At 47.1% G+C, this 22,106-nt stretch overlaps 1 protein-coding gene across 1 annotated transcript in view; it reads right to left on the bottom strand.

Annotated features, from left to right (window-relative positions):
• Nucleotides 1-22,106, bottom strand: part of ENDOV (endonuclease V) — a 164,671-nt gene that overhangs the window by 25,337 nt on the left and 117,228 nt on the right. The window lies entirely within an intron of this gene.

The following is a 22,106-nucleotide window of genomic DNA, read 5'->3' as shown; positions in this document are numbered from 1 at the left end:
GAGCCAGCGCCACGATCATCAGCCCCGTGGTCCTTAATTCGAGTGCAGAAGGCTGGGGTAAAATCCAGCGTCTGGAAAATCATAGTTTGCAGTTGGCTACCGGGGCAACGGCTCCGATCATAGGGCGTGGTTTTGTGACCCTCAAGTTGGGATCGGTAAAGCAAGAGATAGAGGTTTGGGTGGCGGAGGTGTGCGACCCATGCTTAATAGGGTTGGATTTGTTGACTGCCAGCGGTTGTAAAATCGACTTGAGTCGGGGGATCCTGCGATGGGGAGTGGAAGAGCTACCATTGGAGGGGGTGAGCACGGCCGAGAGGGTGGAGCTGGAGGCTCCTGAGGCCGTGACCATCCCTCCGGGGGCCGAGGCCATAGTGCCGGCCCGATGGTCAGCTCGCCCGACATGGCAGGAATCCTGCGGCCTGGTCGAACCGGTGGCAGTGCTATCCATACCTGGTTTAATCGTGGGCCGTACCCTTGTAAAATCGGACGGGCCGGTGGTGGCCGTCCGAGTAATTAATATTAGCACAGAACCACGCACTATAGTGAGGGGCACGAAGGTAGCTGGCTGCACCCCAGTTAGAGAAGTCGCGTCAGTGAGGGGCGAGAACGTCCAGCCGAGCCGGCCCCAGGGGGAGCCTTCAATAAGTTCTAGGAATTGGCCAGATCCCATTTGCGAGATGGTAAAACGTAGTAGTGTAAAGTTGGGAGGTACCCAGAGGGAGGCCTTACACAAACTGGTTGGGTCCCATTTGGACCTCTTCTCCTTGTCCAACGAGGATATTGGACGTACGGGCCTGGTGAAACATCAGATCCACACCGGTGAGGCCCGGCCTATTCGTCAGGCCGCCCGACGGCTGCCTTGGAGCAAGAGGGCGGAAGCTGACGAGCAGGTTGAAAAAATGCTCGACGCAGGTGTGATCGAGCCCTCGGGAAGTCCTTGGATGTCACCTGTTGTGCTGGTCAAAAAGAAGGATGGGACCACGCGGTTCTGCGTGGACTATCGCCAGCTAAACAACGTGACACTCAAGGACTCATATCCCCTGCCAAGGATTGATGACACCCTCGATGCCGTTGCGGGCTCAAATTGGTTCTCAACTTTGGACCTCAAGAGTGGGTATTGGCAGGTGGAGATGGATAGGGCAGGGAAGGAGAAAACGGCATTTTCCACAGGTAAGGGACTGTATCAGTTTACTGTGATGCCGTTTGGTTTGTGTAACGCCCCCGCCACCTTTGAAAGATTGATGGAACATGTACTAGGCGGCATGCCATGGCAATCATGCCTGGTGTACCTGGATGACGTCCTAGTACATGCCAAGACCTTCCCCCAGGCGGTAGCTAATTTGGACCAGGTGTTCGGGTGCCTCAGACAGGCAGGGTTGAAGCTGAACCCGAGTAAGTGCACTTTGTTTGCAAGAGAGGTGGCCTATCTAGGTCACGTGATCGGCCGCGAGGGGGTAAAAACGGACCCAGACAAAATTAAAGCGGTAGAGGAGTGGCCCGCACCACGTACCATCAAGGAGGTGCGGGGATTTTTGGGACTCTGCTCCTACTACCGGCGCTTTGTGGCGAAATTTGCGGAGTTGGCCCGTCCCCTCCTACGGCTTACGGAGAAGGGGACGCGATTTAATTGGACACGGGAGTGCCACGAGGCCTTCCAAAAATTGAAGGGGTGTCTAACATCCGCACCCCTTCTAGCTTACCCCACTAGTGACGGGACATTTACCCTGGACACGGATGCGAGCCAGGAAGGATTGGGCGCAGTTTTGTCTCAGACACAGGAGGGCGTGGAGAGGGTGATTGGTTACTATAGTCGGGCCTTAAGTAGGCCCGAGCGAAATTATTGTGTCACTCGCAAAGAGTTATTGGCTATGCTGGCTGCCATGAACCATTTCCACCCGTACCTGTACGGGCGGAAATTTTTGGTTAGAACTGACCATTCCTCCTTGCAATGGCTCCTTCGGTTCAAGGAACCGGAGGGCCAAATTGCAAGGTGGTTGGAAAAGTTGCAGCAGTACGATTTTGATGTGGCCCATAGGGCCGGGAAGGCCCATGGTAATGCGGACGCACTCTCTCGGCGTCCTTGTCTGGGGGAAAACTGTAAATTTTGTGCGAGACACGAGGAGAGGGAGCAATTGGGCGATTCCGCCCCGATTCTCGTCGTCCGGGAAACCCGGGTGAGAGGGCCAATTTTGCCACTAACCGCGGACGAGGAATTTGGAGAGTTGGCTTGGAGCACGGCCCAGCAGGAGGATCCTGTTCTGGGGCCGGTGTTCCAATGGGTCAAATTGGGGCAAAGACCAAAGGGGGAAGAGGTCACCCCCCTCGGGGCGCAAACAAAGGCGTATTGGGCTCAGTGGCAGACCCTGGAATTGAAAGGCAACATCTTGTATCGCAAGTGGGTGGAGGTTCCCTCTGATAGAACTTCCTGGCTGGTGATAGTCCCTGACAAATTCAAGAACGTCATATTGCAACAGGTGCATGGTACCCGCTCCGGCGGCCATTTGGGCAGGACAAAGACAATATCTCGGGTCCGCCGGAGGTTCTATTGGGTGAATATGGGGCGCGACATACAGGACTGGTGTCGGAGATGCGACGCCTGTTCTGCCAAAAAGGGACCAGCACGGAGGATGAGGGCCCCCCTCCAATTACATCAGGTGGGGGCCCCCCTTGAGCGGGTGGCTATGGATATTCTAGGACCGCTGCCCCGCACCCGCCAAGGTAATAAGTATATCCTCGTTGTAATGGACTATTTCACCAAGTGGCCGGAGGCCTATGCCCTCCCCAACCAAGAAGCAGGGGTGGTAGCACAGGCCTTCGTAGAAGGATTTGTATGTCGGCACGGGATTCCACAGGAGCTGCACACCGATCAGGGTCGAAATTTTGAAAGTCAATTGCTAAAAGATGTGTGCAGACTCCTGTCAATTCGGAAAACCAGGACCACGCCCTTGCGGCCACAATCTGACGGGATGGTGGAAAGGTTCAATCGAACATTGATCCAACAACTGGCATTGTTCACCACCACCCGTCAGGATGACTGGGACGAACATCTCCCGTACCTGTTGATGGCCTACCGAACTAGCCAGCACGGGGCCACCGCATGCAGTCCAGCGTTGCTTATGTATGGGCGGGAGTTACGGGCTCCCGCCGACTTGCTATGCGGTCCCGTGCCAGACACCACGGATACACCGCCGAGGGAGGGTTACGCACGTCACCTGGAGGAAGGCATGGAGCGGGTCCATGCCTTCGCCCGCCGCCAGCTCCATCTGGCAGGGGCCAAGATGAAGCGTAGGTACGACGACCGGAGCCAGGGGAGTCAATACGCTCCGGGGATGAAGATTTGGTTCTTTAATCCCCGGAGGCGGAAGGGCAGGTGCCCAAAACTCACCTCCCCCTGGCAAGGCCCGGGAGCCGTCCTGTCGCAAATCTGTGACGTGGTCATTAAAATCAAAATGGGGCCACGGGCCCCCCCTCGGATCGTCCATGCCGACCGGATAAGACCTTATGCCGGCGAGCAGGCGCCCTCATGGATCGCCTCGGCTCTAGATGCCGAGGCAGGACCCAGTACCTCTTGCGACGGGGGCTCATAGCGTCAGAGGACTGGGGGGGATGATAGTGGGAACGCCCCCCATGTGGTGGGATGGCAACTCTGTCATCCCTCACAGGGGGGGGCAAAGGAGCACTAGATTATGGGGTTGATGGCAGTGAAAACTAGCCCGGGTGGGTTAGGATATTGTGGGTAGGGATCTAGCGAAGATGACATTAGGTAACGTTAAGATTAGTTAGTGACTGATACCTGTAGTGGGGACGCAGGTAGATTAGTATGGATGATAATGACGTGGGAGCGCAATAGTTTAAAGGGACGACTGGGAAGCGCAAGTTTCAGAGGGGAGTAGTTAGCTGAGATGATGCCGTGTGTTTGAGGATTGAACAGGTGTGATTGAACAGGTGTGATTGCACAGGTGTGCAACTGAACAGGTGAATGGAGCAGAGTATGAGGGAGTAGTGGTGATTGCGTGTTGTGCTGACCAAATGGTCCAGGAAGAAAGGAGGGTGCAGGTGGCACCAGGTGTGAGGGCACAGGTGTGCAACAACAGGTGTATGTGGCTGTGTGGAATAAATGGTAGTGTGGAATATATGGAGTATTGGAATGGATGGTCGTGGAGTGAGTATGGTGGAAATTGTGGAGTGGAGTGGATGGTGCGAAGGTGTGAATGGGGGAAGAGTGGACCCCCATCACGGATACCCGGGGCGGGTAGTGTAAGTGTTAGGTAGAGGGTATAGGTAAATTGTGGTTGGATATTGGCATCTGTGGTGCGGGTGGAAGAATGGTGATTGGATGGGTGCATTAGTGTTGTGGAAATGGCTGGGCGTGTAGCCTGTTAGTGTGTGTAGTTGGTTTGGGCACTCCACACCTGTGAGGATGTCGGCCAGGTGAGGCCGCAGGTGGGCTCTGGGAGCCGGTAGTTGTTGTGGATGGGGCCCGAGGATCCGGAGGACGGACCCGGGTAGCCCAGTGCCAGAGGGCACCGAGTGGGGTGACAGAGCCAGGAGGGGCTTTCCCCAGTTAGATAGGTTAGGGTGAGGAGCAGGTAAGCTCGGGTGGCAACTACAGTGGTGGAGGTGTGCAGGTGGGTAGACCTGCTGGGAGAGCTACACGTCGCAGCCCAGAAATTGTGCGAGGGCACCGGGAGATGAATCGGGGGAGTGAGACCCCAAATTGAGAAGCACCACAGTTTGGTCAATGGGAATTGGTTGTTAGAACCCATAGTGTAAGTGGCCAATGGATTGGCAGGGAAAGACCCCGGGTAGTGTAAAGCGTGTTAAAATCATTTAGAGGATAGTTAGGATGAAGGATCTCCTCGCAGCATCTGCATCCACTCACCTGAGGTGACAGGTACTGCGCACCATGCCATGTTTAATTATTTTTGATGCAAATGTTTTGGATTGAGAGACGCATCATGACGTGGGTGTGACATTGTGCGTAATTCCATCTCTCCCTCCTTATGAGGATTGATGATGAATTGGTGATAGCAAATTTTGAAGTAGAGGGATTGGAGACGAATTTGGTGTAGAAGGGAAAGATGGGGAAGACAAGACGTAGTGACGAATTTGTAAAGGTGTAAATTCTTGTAAATATGGGGTAAGGGCAAGGGTAGTGTAGGTGACAGGGGGGGTGACGTACGGTAGGGATGAGTTTTTCTCACTTCGCTCTCCGTACGCACTTCACCCTGCATTGCCTTTATTGACGTGTACCCTTGTGACCTTACCCCTCGCTCATTTGTCTTCCCCCCTTTTGTCTCCCACTTGAGGACCTGTGCGCCATTGGGTGCCGAGGGGAGCGTGCGTGAGATGGCCATTGTGCGCACGAGATTCCCAGAACCAGCATGCATTGCGTTGATGTACCACTTTATGGACCGCTGTTCTGCGGCCAAGTACCACTTGATGGACCCCAGGTTCTGGGGCAGGGCACCTCTGTTGGAGACCGGCCATAGTGGCCAGGGAATTTTGCTTGCGGACCTCGGTAAGGTGGCACCTATGCCAAACAGGTGGACCACCCTTAGTTGGCCCCTGTTGCCCTAAATAAAAATGGACACGGTTTGTGCTTTTTATATTTCCAAGTAGGCCGCATGAAGCCAGAAGACGTCGGGAAGAACATCGGCCCAGCAGAGAAAGAGAAGACCACCACCAGTTGTTTTGTTGTGTTTATTATGAACCATGGTGACTGTGCACCGAGTGGTGCTTTTGGTGCTTTGTGGTGCTTTTGGTGCTTTTGGGTGCTTTGGTGGTATTGGTACTGGTGCATCGATGCAATGCGTGCTGTCTCCTCCCTCCCAACAGGAATTTCTTTTTTCTTGTTCCCTAAAAAGAAAAAAAAACACAGGTCCTGGGTTGCGTTGTAAATAAGAAATAACGTCACTGTAAATAATGCTCCCCACCGTAAATGTATAGTTTGAGAACAATCCCATAATTCGGTTAGCTGTGGGCTTGAGTCTGTTAGACAGGGTGCAATGCAATAGGGGGACATACTTATTTGTGTTTTAAGATTGTCACACTCAGGGTCAGGTTAATTGAAGAGGGAATTACACCTACGTGTCACACTAAGTTAAAGTTTTGTAGGCCCGAGCACGGGCCTGAAGAAAGGAGGGTGCAGTGTAACGAATGTGAAAAGTATGGTTTTGTTGTGTGTAACACCCTCGTAATGTAAATAATGGTCGCAGCCGTCCTCCTAGTTAATTCCATGAAACTTACACACAGGCCACGATATATCTTTTTAAATAGTTTATTTCCTTATTCTATGTAGGCTAAATATGTGTTTCCCACTAGATTGACTCTGCATTGTATCAAACGAAATAAGCGTAGGCCCCTTTCAATTTCCCCAATCATCTCCGCTCTCCAAAGTTCCTTTCAAAAGCGGTGCGAGTGGTGTTCAATCCCGCAAGCCGCCATTGCACATGTGCTCATCTCGGAGAAGAGGGGGGGTAGGAGCCGCCAACTCACAGGCGTGGCACGTCGTAATGATCAAAGGAGGAATCGGACAGCCCTAACAGCCAACCAGCACCGCGGTTAGCGACCCGGTAGGCGTGCCCTCGCAGCCGGCGGCTTGATTCCGCCCCGAGTAATAAAAGCGACTGGAAGGGACTGCTTCAACAGATGACACGGGAGATGACATGAGAGAGGACATGAGCTGTGAGCTGAGCTGTGAGCTGTGAGATGAGAGACGCTCTAAACCACAAAGGAGAGATACTTGGAGAGGAAACAAGCTTTGGAGAGACGCGCTGAGAGGAGGGAGACGGCTCCACCAGAAGGAGAGGAGCAGGTGTGACCGAGCCAGCGCGTGACGTCTACAGCATCAGCAGCGTCGACGCGACCGAGGGTTTTCCCGCCAAAAACGCGAAGAATTGAGAGCTGCTACCTCCAGCCCTGCCGGTTGAAGGGACCTGACCCTGCCTCCCTCTCCAGCAACCCACCTCCGCCAATCCTGCCTGCAATTTCCCCCGTGTAAGTGTGAACGTCGTCTGTCTTGAATGTTGTCCTGGGGTTAAGTAAATTGAATAGTATAAGTTAACGATTCACTGTGTGACTGCTTCTTCCATCCATTGCTTGTAAATAATTTTGGTCGCTCCTTCTTTTTGCTTGTGTGTGTATAATAAATCTTTTCTTCCTCCGTACTCTGTCTTCTTCTCTTTTCCTTCTCTTTCGGTCGCTTTAGAGGTTTCCCGATTGAATATCTGTGGTGCGATCTGGTCAACGTTGGGGGAGTCGGGCCAATTGGGGATCCTGTAACGGTCGCGGTTGGACCATCTGCTCGGCCCATCATAACATCTAAACCGCAACCGTAACAATATATATATATATATATATATATATATATATATATATATATATGTTTTGGGGATCGCCCCGCCAAACTTTCTGTAGAACCTTTTGGGGTCCTAGTGGGTGTCCGAAGGTGGGTGGGAGGTTTCATAATTTTCTCAATACAATTGTGATTTTGATTTTCCCCTCGTACGAAACTACTCCCTCTCTGCATGTAAACTCATGCACGGGTTCAGCATTTGCAGTTTCGCCATTTACCGCATGTGGAAACATTGGCTGGTTTGGTAAACCATCGTCATTGTTATCGGCTTCATGATCATCTCTTCCTAAATACGAATTGGACTTACAGAAACAAAGGAATACGAAAAATACATGTGGATGATAGGAGTTGAGTTTGTACATTTTGCTGTGAATACAATTTGCTAGCGGTGATTGTGGTTAAAACACACACACACACACACACACACACACACACACACACACACACACACACACACACACACACACACACACACACACACACACACACACACACACACACACACACACACACACACACACGCACGCTTATCCCCTTAACTACAGACCTATCGGCTTACTTCCAATCATCAGCAAGGTCATGGAATCCGTCATCACGGTTGATATGAAATTCTTCCTTTTCTCCAACAACATCACCCCAGATCACCAATTTTGATTCAGACCAGGTCACTTTACCTTCAACATGCAGCTTCTACTCTCCCAAGAATGGATGAAGGTCCTCAATGTCATACATGAGATCATGGCTGTCTCTCATGACATATCTCATGCTTTTGAGGCACTTTGGCATCCTGCCTTGCTTTTCAAACTGTCTGCCAATGGTAGCCAAGGCCAACTCCACACATGGCTTACTGACCTCCTCTAATCTCGTGGCCATTGTGTGGCTCTCAACAGAATTCTTTCATCTCCTCTCCCTGTCAAGGCTGGAGTTCTCCAAAGCAGTGTTCTGGGCCCAGTCCCATTCCTGATCTTCATCGATGACCTCTCTGACTCTCTGGAAAATCCCCTTTATCTATTTGCCGATGACTCCACCTTCTGCCGTGACGTCCCTCATCCTTCAGACTGTTGAAGATTGGCTGCAGCCTGTTTCCTCTCTTCAGACCGTGACAACATCACAAGCTCATCAAACACTTGGAATATATCTTTCAATCCTGACAAATCTCCCACTCTCACTATCTCTATCTGAAAGGTTCATCTGGCAAACCCTCATATCTACTTTCTTAACAATCCTCTAGAGGAAGTTCAGTCATTCAAACTCCTGGTTCTCACTATCAGATCCATGATCTTTCTTGGGCAAACCACATTTCAAAGTTTTCTTCCATAGCCAGTTGTCGACTGGGCATCCTCCATCATGCAAAGTCCTTCCTTAGCACACCTGAACTCCTATCCACCTGCAATTTTATGGAGTACTGCTCTCCCCTCTGGGCTGGTGCTCCTGCCTCACATCTTGCTCAGCTTGACACTGTGGAAACCAAGGCCGTTCAAATTATTGAAATCTCTCGCAATGAAGCTGAGTCTACGGGTCTATCTCTACACCATCGCAGACAGGTCAGGGGTCCATCTGTCTTCTACCTCCTCCTTTCTGGTCTTGCACCCTCTGCTCTTTCCGTGCTTTGTTCCCCCTCCCACCTCCCCCCCCCCCTCCCTAGGTTTCTGCAGGGCACATGTTCTTGATCTAACAACGCCCAATAAAAGCGGCCGAGAGGGACTGCTTCAAAGGAGATGAGCATGAACGACCATGAACCCTCCCGTCGTGGACGGGAACCGTCCCGTCATGAACCCCATCATCGACCATGAACCCCCCTTCTGGTGAAACTCCCAAATTCCAGGATCACTTCTACCCTCCACTCATTTGTTCCTATTTTTCTCTGGCTGGGGAACCAACTTCCACATCCTCTTCAATCCCATTCTTCCTTCCAGGTCTTCAAAACATCTGTTCACTACCATGCTCATCGAGAAATCTGGGGCTGATTACATCATTTTGAAAGTGTCATGTTCCACATCATATCGACGATATCCAAAACCTGTATGTGTACATGCACACCTCTGATAACCTGGATAATTTTCGTGGCTGGGATTATGGAATTTTATTGGAATGCATCCCTCTTTCCTTCAATCTCTTAACTTCTAACCCTGCCCGGTCTTGTCACAATCCTCTCACACGTCCCCAACTTGTTATATTTCTCAGCCCTCCCTTTTCTCAATTTTAGTTCCTCCATTTATTGCCTCCTTCAAACTCTCCCCTAAAAGTTTGATAGATGACCTCCAAAAGTATTTTTTAATTTTGTGTTCAGTTATGAGAGAGACCTGCAAGTTCAATCTGACAGAATTGTGCAAAGGTACATAAAGAGAGAGCACTTACCTTTACTCGACTATAAAATGTCGGACTGGTGATCCACAGGCAGGGGGTTGCATCGCAAAATTCCCTGTCCATTGGATGGACGTTATTCTTCAAGCTGGTTGTCCATCTGCTGGTATTAGCTGCTGCATGTTAAAGATACCACCGTGTCTTACGCGAAGGGTCAGTGAGTTATTCCCCGGCATCCTGAAAACACGTTACAAATTCCTACTCAAATCAGCTCCGGTCGAAATTCAGGCCTGCCCAACCGATTCATGAAAAACTTGGGTCAGAAACATTCCCAAGCCGACCGCACACGAAAGTGGGAATAATTTGGGTCATTAAAGTAGTAGTGCTTTTGTTGGAAAGGCTTCAGAGGCTTGCGCTCAGGGCGCAGGAAAGCTCAGGCAGACGTTTTTCCTGTTTAACCCAATCGCTCGACCTCCTCATCTCTGCAAGTCCATGGTCCGAACTGCAGTGGTCAAGGTAGACATTTTAAAGAGAAAGCACTACCAAGACAGATGAGGAGGGGGAAAGACTGAAAAAAAGTATGTCAAAAAAAAAAAAAAAAACAAGACAGGGAATTGCTTTGCAATACATGTCCCCTACCAGTCCCAAAGAATGTTCTTGTTCCAAGCAAAAAGGGCATAAGTCCGTGAAAATTTGGTAAAATGCTGCGAAACTCGAAATTGTTTTGTAACTTATCATAATAAAGCCATGTACCAAGTTTCAGTTGAATATGTTAAAGTGTATGGGAAAATGTGCAGAAAAGCACAGGTGGAACGGTTGGATGGACAGAGAGATGGAGAGCAAACCTATAGTCCCCTCTTGGTAGGAGACTAATAAATCAGACAAGTAAAGGGAAAGTACCTTGTGGGGAAATACTGCAAAGTGCATCATTTGTGATCCAAATTTACAAGTGCTTTCAGAAAGTATTCACACCCCTTGACTTTTTCACATTTTGTTGTTACAGACTGAATTTAAAATGTATTAACTTCAGATTTTTTGTCATTGATCTACACATAATACCCCATAATGTCAAGGGGGAATTTGTTTTTTTTAGAAATTTGTACAAAATAATTAAAAATGAAAAGCTGAAATGTCCTGAGTCAATGAGTATTCACCCCTTCGCTTTGACACTCCTAATTGAGCTCAGGTGCATCCAATCTCCTTTGGTCATCCTTGAGATGTCTCTACAACTTGATTGGAGTCCACGTGTGGCCAATTAAATTGATCGAACGTGATTTAGAAAGAAACACACCTTTCTATGCAAGGTCCCAACGTTGACAGTAAATGTCAGAGCAGAAACTCTCCCATGAAGTCCAAGGAACTGTCCGTAGAACTCCGAGATATAATTGTGATGAGGCATAGATCTTGGGAAGGGTATAAAAAATTTCCAGTGTTGAATGTTCCCAAGAGCACAGTGAGCTCCATCATTAGGAAATGGAAAGATTATGGAACTTCCCAGACTCTTTATAGAGCTGGCTGTCCAACCAAATAGAGCAACCAGGCAAAAAGGACTTTGGTCAGGGAGGTGACCAAGAACCCAATGACCACTCTGACAAAACTTGGTCCTTGGCTGAGATGGACCAAGAGATGGTCCTTGGCACCTCATCACTCTAGATCTCTGCCTTTCTGGTTTTATATATTACAAGCTTGACAGAGGCCAAAATAAAGTTAACAAGGAGATCCCGCGATTTACTCTTCATTACAGGATGACCAAAAGTAAAAAGTGTTAGGGATTGCAATTATATGTGAAAGATGGTTGCCATTTCATCACAGAAGAAACATCCACCATGGAAGTTTGTGAAATGTTGAAGCAGAGCTCCAGAAATCAGCACCCCATGAAGCAATTTCCAACCCAAGTCTCCCAGACTCCCACCATTTTTGGTGTTGGCCAAAGATACAAAGATTCCCAACTTGGATGGACAGTAAAGTCCTCACGGAAAGTCGAAGAGTTGAAGAACCTCACGCTGGCGAGTGTCCATCCGATTTGCTAGTGCAATAAAGTGGGGTGAGTGGATTACTAGCAAATATATATCCTTCCTTGATGGTCTACTGGGGATACCCAAGCCCTACCAGGGACCTTGCTCATATTATGTGTGGGTAGTGGCTGGGAGAGATCATAACCTTTCTTTTGTTTTTCTTTTCTTTTTTAATACAAGATCTAAGGCTTGTAATGGAGCTACCACGCACATGTCTCACACACACATGGACATACAGAAGAGACACAACACAGGATGATTAGAGGAGACAAACACAGCCACTGAGTTTGGGGGAAGTGTCGTCACTTCTTGGGGTACTCTGGGTACCATATGGTGACGTCACAACAATGGTTCCGTTTTTTTTCACCACACTCTGGGAGGCATTTACTCCTTCCTTCCCATGGTTCTCAACTTATGGGGATTGTCTGTCAGAGCTCTGTCCTTTTAAATGCTGAACCTTTTTTATTTAAAGTCTTTGATAAGACTTGGCCAGGGTTTGACCCCCTGACCTCCCAGACTCAGGGCAGACGCTCTCACATTACACCCCAGAGTCTGATTAAAATCACAACTAACAGATAGAAGTAAACCCTGTGGTTCAAATCACGACTAACAGGTAGTAGTAGATTTGGTGGTAGTAATAAACTACATGGACACCCGAACATCACACCCATATGTGCTCGTCAAACATCTCATTCCAGAATCATGGGCATCAATATGGAGTTGGTCCCCCCTTTACTGCTATAACAGCCTCCACTCTTCTGGGAAGGCTTTCCAATAGATGTTGGAGCATTGCTGTGGGGATTTGCTTCCATTCAGCCACAAGAGCATCAGTGAGGTCGGGCACTGATGTTGGGCGATTAGGCCTGGCTCGCAGTCGGCGTTCCAATTCATCCCAAAGGTGTTCGATGGGGTTGAGGTCAGGGCTCTGTGCAGGCCAGTCAAGTTCTTCCACACCGATCTAGACAAAACCATTTATGTATGGGCTTTGCTTTGTGCATGGGGGCATTGTCATGCTGAAACAGGAAAGGGCCTTCCCCAAACTGTTGCCACAAAGTTGGAAGAACACAATCGTCTAGATTCTAGAGTCATTGTATGCTGTGGCATTAAGATTTCCCTTCACTGGAACTAAGGGGCCTAGCCCAAACCATAAAAAACAGCCCCAGACTATTATTCCTCGTCCACCAAACTTTACAGTTGGCACTGTGCATTCGGGCAGGTAGCGTTCTCCTGGCATCCGCCAAACCCAGATTTGTCCGTTGTTCTGCCAGATGGTGAAGCGTGATTCATCACTCCAGGGAACACGTTTCCACTGCTCCAGAGTCCAATGGCGGCGAGCTTTACACCACTCCAGCCAACGATTGGCATTGCGCAAGGTGATCTTAGGCTTGTGTGCGGCTGCTCGGCCATGGAAACCCATTTCATACAGCTCCAGACGAACAGTTGTTGTGCCGACGTTGCTTCCAGAGACAGTTTGGAACTCGGTAGTGAGTGTTGCACCCGAGAACAGACGATTTTTACGCGCTGCGCTCTTCAGCACTCAGTTGTCCCTTTCTGTGAGCTTGTGTGGCCTACCACTTCGCGGCTGAGCTGTTGTTGTTCCTAGACATTTCCACTTCACAATAACAGCACTTACAGTTGACCGGGGCAGCTCTAGCAGGGCATAACTCTGACAAACTGACTTGTTGGAAAGGTGGCATCCCATGATGGTGCCACGTTGAAAGTCACTGAGCTATTCAGTATGGCCCATTCTACTGCCAATGTTTGTCTATGGAGATTTCATGGCTGTGTGCTTGATTATATATACCTGTCAGCAATGGGTGTGGCTCAAACAGCCAAATCCAATAATTAGAAGGGCTTTCCGCATAATATTGGCCATGTAGTGTAGTAATAGTAATAGTAATAGTAGTAGTAGTAGTAGTAGTAGTAGTATCAGTAGTAGTAGTGGTAGTAGTAGTAGTAGTAGTAGTAGTAGTAGTAATGACATGCGAGTTCAAACAAACACATTTGGTGCAAAAAATAATAAAAACAAGACTTACAACCCCTTTCAAAAAGGCCCTTGCAACTTCAATACAAAAGTTCAAGAGAACAGTTAACCTGCGGATTATGCCTAGTACCCATGCACAGTATCTGTATTGACATTTTCCTTTTCAAGACAAGTCTTCCTGAAATGGGAAATGTGGGTCATCGATTACGGTAGAACAGCACAACATAAGTCGAAGGTAAGTCATGACGGATCGAGTCTGCCAGACGTGCAGTGAACTCTGACGAGAGACGTGCAACGATAGCACAATGCATATGACAAGCCTTTAGTATTCCATGTGACAACTCCATGTCCATGCAACAAAAGACTTTGGAAAAGATGAGTGTTGATGAATGACTCATTGTGCGGCTCCGACATTGGCACTCATGGAAGAACGAAAGGAGGATGCGGGTGTTAAGGTGTTAAGCTTGCAGAATGAGAGGAAATAAACAGGTAAGACATCATCATCATCGGACATGATTATCATCATTTACCACCTGAGTTTAGCTCATGTCCTATATCAAGCAGGGTTTAGCTCACCTAATACAAAACAAAAAAGGCCAACTAAAGCTCCGACACCCAAGTATTTCAGCTCCCACGCCTTGTCTGCCCACTTGTGTATACCTACGACGAGATTAAAAGGATAGGAGAGAAAAATACATAAAAGTGCTGGGAGGTCGGCATGTGGGTGGTGGTAGATGAGTTGCAGAGCGTATTTTCACGGGTCTTGCTGAAGTTATTTTGAGCACTTATAAAGGACCATGCAGGTGCAGGTGCAGGTGCAGAGCTCTATAATAATATTGGCATGGGATTTTGATGATATATTACTTATAATCAGAAAGTATCACAAACTTGTCGAAAACAGTACACTTGGCATTTCAAATTAAACAAGAGCGAGAATTGCTTTGCAATAGATGTACCCTACCGATGTGATATTTTATAAGTCCAACAAGGCCATAACCCTGTGAAAAATTGATCAAATGCCCTGAAACTCAAACTTGTTCTGTGACTTATCTAAATAAAACCATGGACCAAGTTTCAGTCAAATATGTGAAAGGGTATCTGAGGGTCGGCACTCCAATTCAGGCGATACAGTGCCTTCAGAAAGTATTGGGATGCCTTCACACCCCTAGACTCTTTTCACATTTTGATGTGTTACAGCCTGAATATAAAATGGATTAATTTGAGATTTTTTTTGTCACCGATCTACACATAATACCTCATAATGTCAAAGTGGGAAAAAAAATTCTTTTTTTAGAAATTTTGACAAAAAAAAAGAAGAAAAAAAAGCTGAAATAAATGTCGAGTCAATAAGTATTCAAGCGCTTTGCTATGACTCAAATTGAGCTCAGGTGCATGTCATATCCTTTGATCATCCTTGATCATGCATCCCAGCAAGCTGATACTCAATTTGCCGACCTCGGAAGGATGACAGCCGAGTCAACCGCGCTGGTGTTAATTCAGCGATTGACCGGGATTCGAACTCAGGATCCTAGGATCCCAAGCCTGCACCCTAACCACGAAGCCAACGCCAGGCTCACCCAGAGAAGAAGATTATTGAAGGAATTTACTAAGTCTGCCATTTTGACCTACTTAAAGTCACGTGACCGGAACGAGCTTTGCAATCAGACTTTATAAGTCAGGAGCAGAAAATTGCTGCCAAATTTCAGCCGGATCGGCCCAGCGCTTTGGCCGGAGAAGTCGAAATAGGAGACGGACGGATGGACGGTGCACGGTGCACGGTGACTATACCTTATCTGGAATTCCAATTCCATAAAAGCTAATAATATGGCAGCATGTCAAAAGCACAAGAAATGCAAAAGAGACAACTCTCAGGTCTGCTCTGTGGTTTACCACACTGTCAAAAACATGTCCAAAGCAAAATGACCAGATTAAAATCCAAGCGAGTAGCCATCAGCTTAGCCCAGAGAGGACATTTTATCCAGATGTTTACTGGTCCTCCACCCCTGAGCGAGCAGAAAGGCACATGACGTATGCTATGAATAATAATTAATATAGTACGAGCAAAATCGTTGCCACGCAGACCTTTACATAATGAGAAGAGACAAGAGAGAAATCAAACCCTGAGCTATTTCAGGAAATTGTGCGGATGAACCGGCATGTCCCCTTTCACATCTATCACACAAACATGTTTGAGGAGCGCATTGCCCAAGAAGGGTGCCGTCCGCTCTACCAATTTCATTTACAAATAGGCAACTTCCACTACACAGGATGACAAGACTGACTGGGAACTCTGAGCAGATTCATCCAATTGAGTGAGCGGAGTGAGTGGCTTTGTCCTCCCTCCTCCTGCATTTAAGTTCCTTGCAAGGGAACTCATATTATTATTATTATTAATCTACTAAAACTGGTGTTGGCTTAAGATCTTATAGGGTCTTGAGGTTGAGCCCCTGTCATGCCGTTAAATGACACCAGGTGGGTTGACTCAGCCTATCATCTTTCCGATGTCGGCAAAATGAGTACGAGATGACTGGTAACAGGGGGCACTGCATCAGCAGCAAAGCCATGCTCCCAGCAATGATGCAACCAGCAGCTACAGGCTACTCAGTCTGGATATGCTTGCAGCAGATTTTGTTTGACCAATAAGTCTCCATTCTTTCCCCAAGAAATTAAATGCGACTGCAAACTGCTGCAGAGATGAAGCGTAGGCGCTCCCTCTGACGGGGCGTTTAACTGGCTGTCCTTTCCACGACCAAGCGGACATTGAAGAGCAACTGAAATCTTTACAACTGGAGTAGTGTTGCAGACATTCTGGATGCGTTTTGCTAAGCAACCTGGAGGAATGGACCTGGCCACCCACACCAGAGATATATTTGGGTTGTGTCAAAGCAATCATAGCTGACAGCAACATGAAACTGTGATAAAAGAGGAAAAGGGGGGAGGTGGACCCATAAAGAGGGGGGAAGAGTAACGAGCATAAAGAGCAAGGCCAAATAATCGGCAAAATAATGAACGTCAGTGTACGAGGGACACTGCTTGACAGCTACTATTCTGGTAGCGTGGGGGTGCAGGCTCAACCAGTTTGCCATCATTGCCTCTCTTAGGAATCTAGACGTTAAGTATTCATTGTTTTCATGATAGCTTTAACCAGTCGCCGACAACCTGCAAGTTAGGAATCTGAAGCGTGAATTGCAATGACACAAACCACACATCGTTGCAAGGCAGAAGCTGCGTGGTTCAACAGGGCTGCGTTTGAGAAGACAGCAGCATGATGCAAATAGGAAAAAGAAATCCAAGGGCCATCTTGCCATCGCCATGTGGATTTTTTGTCTCCTCCAACATCCCATTCTTAATACATATCCTTCTGTTCTTTCTACCTTCTTGTTTACGTGTATTAGGTAAATGGACTCGAATGTACATCGAAAGGTGTTGCCACATCATCATCATCATCATCTACCAGCAGACACTTTAGAGGGCAACAGTGCTGCTGAAGCTATCTCTTGTTAAGCAGTCTCTTGTTAAGCAGTCTCTTGTTAAGCAGCCTCTTGTTAAGCAGTCTCTTGTTAAGCAGCCTCTTGTTAAGCAGCCTCTTGTTAAGCAGCCTCTTGTTAAGCAGTCTCTTGTTAAGCAGCCTCTTGTTAAGCAGCCTCTTGTTAAGCAGTCTCTTGTTAAGCAGTCTCTTGTTAAGCAGTCTCTTGTTAAGCAGCCTCTTGGCAAGCAGTCTCTTGGCAAGCAGTCTCTTGGCAAGCAGTCTCTTGGCAAGCAGTCTCTTGGCAAGCAGTCTCTTGGCAAGCAGTCTCTTGTTAAGCAGTCTCTTGTTAAGCAGTCTCTTGTTAAGCAGTCTCTTGTTAAGCAGCCTCTTGTTAAGCAGTCTCTTGTTAAGCAGCCTCTTGTTAAGCAGCCTCTTGTTAAGCAGCCTCTTGTCAAGCAGCCTCTTGTCAAGCAGTCTCTTGGCAAGCAGTCTCTTGGCAAGCAGTCTCTTGGCAAGCAGTCTCTTGGCAAGCAGTCTCTTGGCAAGCAGTCTCTTGGCAAGCAGTCTCTTGGCAAGCAGTCTCTTGGCAAGCAGTCTCTTGTTAAGCAGTCTCTTGGCAAGCAGTCTCTTGTTAAGCAGTCTCTTGGCAAGCAGTCTCTTGGCAAGCAGTCTCTTGGCAAGCAGTCTCTTGGCAAGCAGTCTCTTGGCAGGCAGTCTCTTGGCAAGCAGTCTCTTGTTAAGCAGTCTCTTGGCAAGCAGTCTCTTGGCAAGCAGTCTCTTGGCAAGCAGTCTCTTGGCAAGCAGTCTCTTGTTAAGCAGCCTCTTGTTAAGCAGCCTCTTGTTAAGCAGTCTCTTGTTAAGCAGCCTCTTGTTAAGCAGTCTCTTGTCAAGCAGTCTCTTGTCAAGCAGTCTCTTGGCAAGCAGTCTCTTGGCAAGCAGTCTCTTGGCAAGCAGTCTCTTGTTAAGCAGTCTCTTGTTAAGCAGTCTCTTGGCAAGCAGTCTCTTGGCAAGCAGTCTCTTGGCAAGCAGTCTCTTGTTAAGCAGTCTCTTGTTAAGCAGTCTCTTGGCAAGCAGTCTCTTGGCAAGCAGTCTCTTGGCAAGCAGTCTCTTGGCAAGCAGTCTCTTGTTAAGCAGTCTCTTGTTAAGCAGTCTCTTGTTAAGCAGTCTCTTGGCAAGCAGTCTCTTGGCAAGCAGTCTCTTGGCAAGCAGTCTCTTGGCAAGCAGTCTCTTGGCAAGCAGTCTCTTGGCAAGCAGTCTCTTGGCAAGCAGTCTCTTGGCAAGCAGTCTCTTGGCAAGCAGTCTCTTGGCAAGCAGTCTCTTGTCAAGCAGTCTCTTGTTAAGCAGTCTCTTGTTAAGCAGTCTCTTGGCAAGCAGTCTCTTGTCAAACAGTCTCTTGTTAAGCAGTCTCTTGGCAAGCAGTCTCTTGTCAAGCAGTCTCTTGTCAAGCAGTCTCTTGTCAAGCAGCCTCTTGTCAAGCAGCCTCTTGTTAAGCAGTCTTGTCAAGCAGTCTCTTGTTAAGCAGTCTCTTGTTAAGCAGTCTCTTGGCAAGCAGTGTCTTGGCAAGCAGTCTCTTGGCAAGCAGTCTCTTGGCAAGCAGTCTCTTGGCAAGCAGTCTCTTGGCAAGCAGTCTCTTGGCAAGCAGTCTCTTGGCAAGGTGCTGCTGAAGCAGTCTCTTAGCAAGCAGTCTCTTGGCAAGGTGTTGCCAAAGCAGTCTCTTGGCAAGTTGTCTCTTGGCAGCCTGCTGCTGAAGCAGTCTCTTGGCAAGTGGTCTCTTGGCAGGGTGTTGCCTAAGCAGTCTCTTGGCAAGTGGTCTCTTGGCAAGGTGCTGCTGAAGCAGTCTCTTGGCAAGTAGTCTCTTGGCAAGGTGCTGCTGAAGCAGTCTCTTGGCAAGTAGTCTCTTGGCATGGTGCTGCCGAAGCTGTCTCTTTGCAAGTTCTCTTTTGGTCGGGTGCTGTCGAAGCAGTCTCTTGGCAAGATGCTGCCGAAGCAGTCTCTTGGCAAGTGGTCTCTTGGCAGGGTGCTGTTGAAGCAGTCTCTTGGCAAGTAGTCTCTTGGCAAGGTACTGCTGAAGCAGTCTCTTGGCAAGTTGTCTCTTGGCAGGGTGCCGCTGTCTCTTTGCAAGTACTCTTTTGGTAGGTTGCTGCCGAAGCAGTCTCTTGGCAAGCAGTCTCTTGGCAAGATGCTGCCGAAGCAGTCTCTTGGCAAGCAGTCTCTTCTCTTGGCAGGGTGCTTCCGAAGCAGTCTCTTGGCTAGCAGTCTCTTCTCTTGGCAGGGTGCTTCCGAAGCAGTCTCTTGGCAAGCAGTCTCTTCTCTTGGCAGGGTGCTTCCAAAGCAGTCTCTTGGCAAGCAGTCTTTTGGCAGGGTGCTGCCAAAGCAATGTTTTGGCAAGTAGTCTCGTGACCCAAGGACTCTTGGCAAGGGTTATTCTTGGTGGTTTCTCCTTTCCTTTCCAGCTGAGTTTAATTTGTTTACAAATGTGGGCAGCAATTTGGAATTTGGCAAGCGTGCCAGTGATACCTCACTTACAATGTGTTCAGTCTCTTGGCTCTTGGTTCAGCGTTTCAGCGTTCAGAAAGTATTCACAACCCTTGGCTTTTTTGACTTTTTGTTGTGTTACACATGAATTTTAAATGGATTAAATTGACTTTTGTTTAGCATTGATCTACACATTATGCCAAAGTGGAATTTTTTTTTGAAATTTTTACAAACTAATTAAAAATGAAAAGCTGAAATGTCTCGAGTCAATATGCATTCAACCCCTTTCCAAATTGAGCTCAGGTGCATTCAATTTTCTTTGATAGTTCTTGAGACGTCTCTACAACTTAATTGGAGTCCACCTGTAGCCAATTCAATCGATTGCATATGATTTATAAAGAAACACACCTTTCCATATACAGTTCACAGTGCATGCCAGAGCAGAAACTCCACCATGAAATCCAAGGAACTGTCCATAGAACTCCGAGTAGAATTATGAGGAGGTGTAGATCTGGGGAAAGGTATAAAATAATTTCTAAAATGTTGAAAGTTCCAAAGAGCACAGTGAGCTCCATCATTAGGAAATAGAAAGAATATGGAACTACCCAGACTCTTCTTAGAGCTGGCTGTCCAACCAAACAGAGCAACCAGGCAAGGACCTTGGTCTGGGAGGTGACCAATAACTCAATGACCACTCTGACAAAACTACAGTTAGTTGGCTGAGATGGGAGAACCTGCCGTGAGGCCAACAGTCTGTGCAGAACTTCACAAATCTATGCTTTATGAGAGAGTGGTCAGACGAAAGCCACTCCTGAGAAAAAGGCACATCACAACAAGACTGGAGTTTGCAAAAAGGCACTTGAAAGGCTCAGAGCATGAAGCAAAAGATTATGTGGTCTAATGAGACTAAAACTGAACTGTTTGGCGTGAATGCAAAGCACGATACGTCTGGTAGAAACCGAGCACAGCTCATTACCCAAATAACACCAACTCTACCATGAAGCATGGTCATGGCAGCATCATGCTATGTGGATGCTTTTCAGCAGCAGGGACTGGGAGACTTGTTAGGACAGAGGGAACAATGAATGGAGCCAAATATAGCCAAATCCTTGAGGAGACCCTGCTTCAGTGCAAAAGACCTTAGACTGCGGCGAAGATTTACGTTCCAACAGGACAATAAGCCCAGGCATACAATCAAAGCAACACTGGAATCGCTTCAGAACAAGAACATGAAAGTTATTGAGTGCCAGCCAAAGCCCAGACTTGAATCCCATTGAAAATCAGTGGAAAGACTTGAAGATTGCTGTTCCCCAATACTCCCCATCTAACTGGACAGAGCTTGAGCAAATCTGCAAGGAAGAATGCGAGAAACTCCCCAAATCCAGATGTGCAAAGCTGCTACAGACATACTCAAGAAGACTCGAAGCTGTAATCGCTGCCAAAGCCAATTCTACAAAGTATTGATTCAAGGGGTTGAATATCTATGTAAATTTGATATTTCTGAATTTCATTTGAAATTGTTTTGTAAAAATTTCTAAAAAAAAAAAAGAATCCACGTTGACATTATGGGGTGCTGCTGGATAATGTGTAATGTATTATATTTGTAAATCAGTGATAAAAAAAAATCTACATTTAATCCATTTTAAATTCAGGCTGTAACACAACAAAATGTGAAAAAAGTACAGATACATTCAAAGAACGCTGCCCCCATTCCAAATAAATAAATAACCTCTTCCAGTGCAGCATTGCCAGGGTGCCTTAGGCGCCCGGCGATACCGCTGTGCAGCACATAGAGATGCTATTGGAAGGGAGAGGTGTACAATAATTGATTGATTGATTGCATAATTAAAATCAATAAACAATAATCGTAAAATAATTTCTTAAACAATTGGATAAGAGCATACCAAAACGACCAGTGTTTCATCCGAAGCTGTAACTTAATAATTGATTAATCAATGAATAATAAATCGATTAATTGATTAATGAATAAATCAAAAATATCCTTGATAGCCACATCACTTGGTCACTGTCATGTCCGAATATCAGCTTCCTAGCTCAAAAGGTACCTGAGATATTGCCGAGATGAGAAAGAAAATAAATAAGTGATTAATAATGAAAATAAATAATTAATAATGTTTAAATAATTAAATTATTAATCAATTGGCTAATATAATACCTAGACCACCACCGTTTCATCCGAATCTGTAACTTAAATTTTTTTTTTTATTAAGCCGTTAATCGAATAATTAAATAATTAATCGATAAATTGATTAATCAATAAACCAGAAATACCCTTTACAGCCATATCACTTGGTCACTGTCATGTCCGAATATCAGCTTCTGAGCTCAAAAGGTGCCTGAGATATTGCCCAGATGAGAAAGAAAATAAATAAGTACTGAATAAATTGATAATAATTAAGTAACTCAGCAAATAAGTGATTAATCAAAAAACAAAAAATACCCTTTTTTGCCAAAGCACCTGCTCACTATTGTGCCATAATT

This window comes from Myxine glutinosa, chromosome 5 (genome assembly GCF_964187855.1).
Source record: "Myxine glutinosa chromosome 5, kmMyxGlut1.1, whole genome shotgun sequence".
NCBI lineage: Eukaryota > Metazoa > Chordata > Myxini > Myxiniformes > Myxinidae > Myxine > Myxine glutinosa.
The sequence above is the reverse complement of the archived record's forward strand: the minus strand, read 5'-3'. Positions and strand labels throughout refer to the sequence as shown.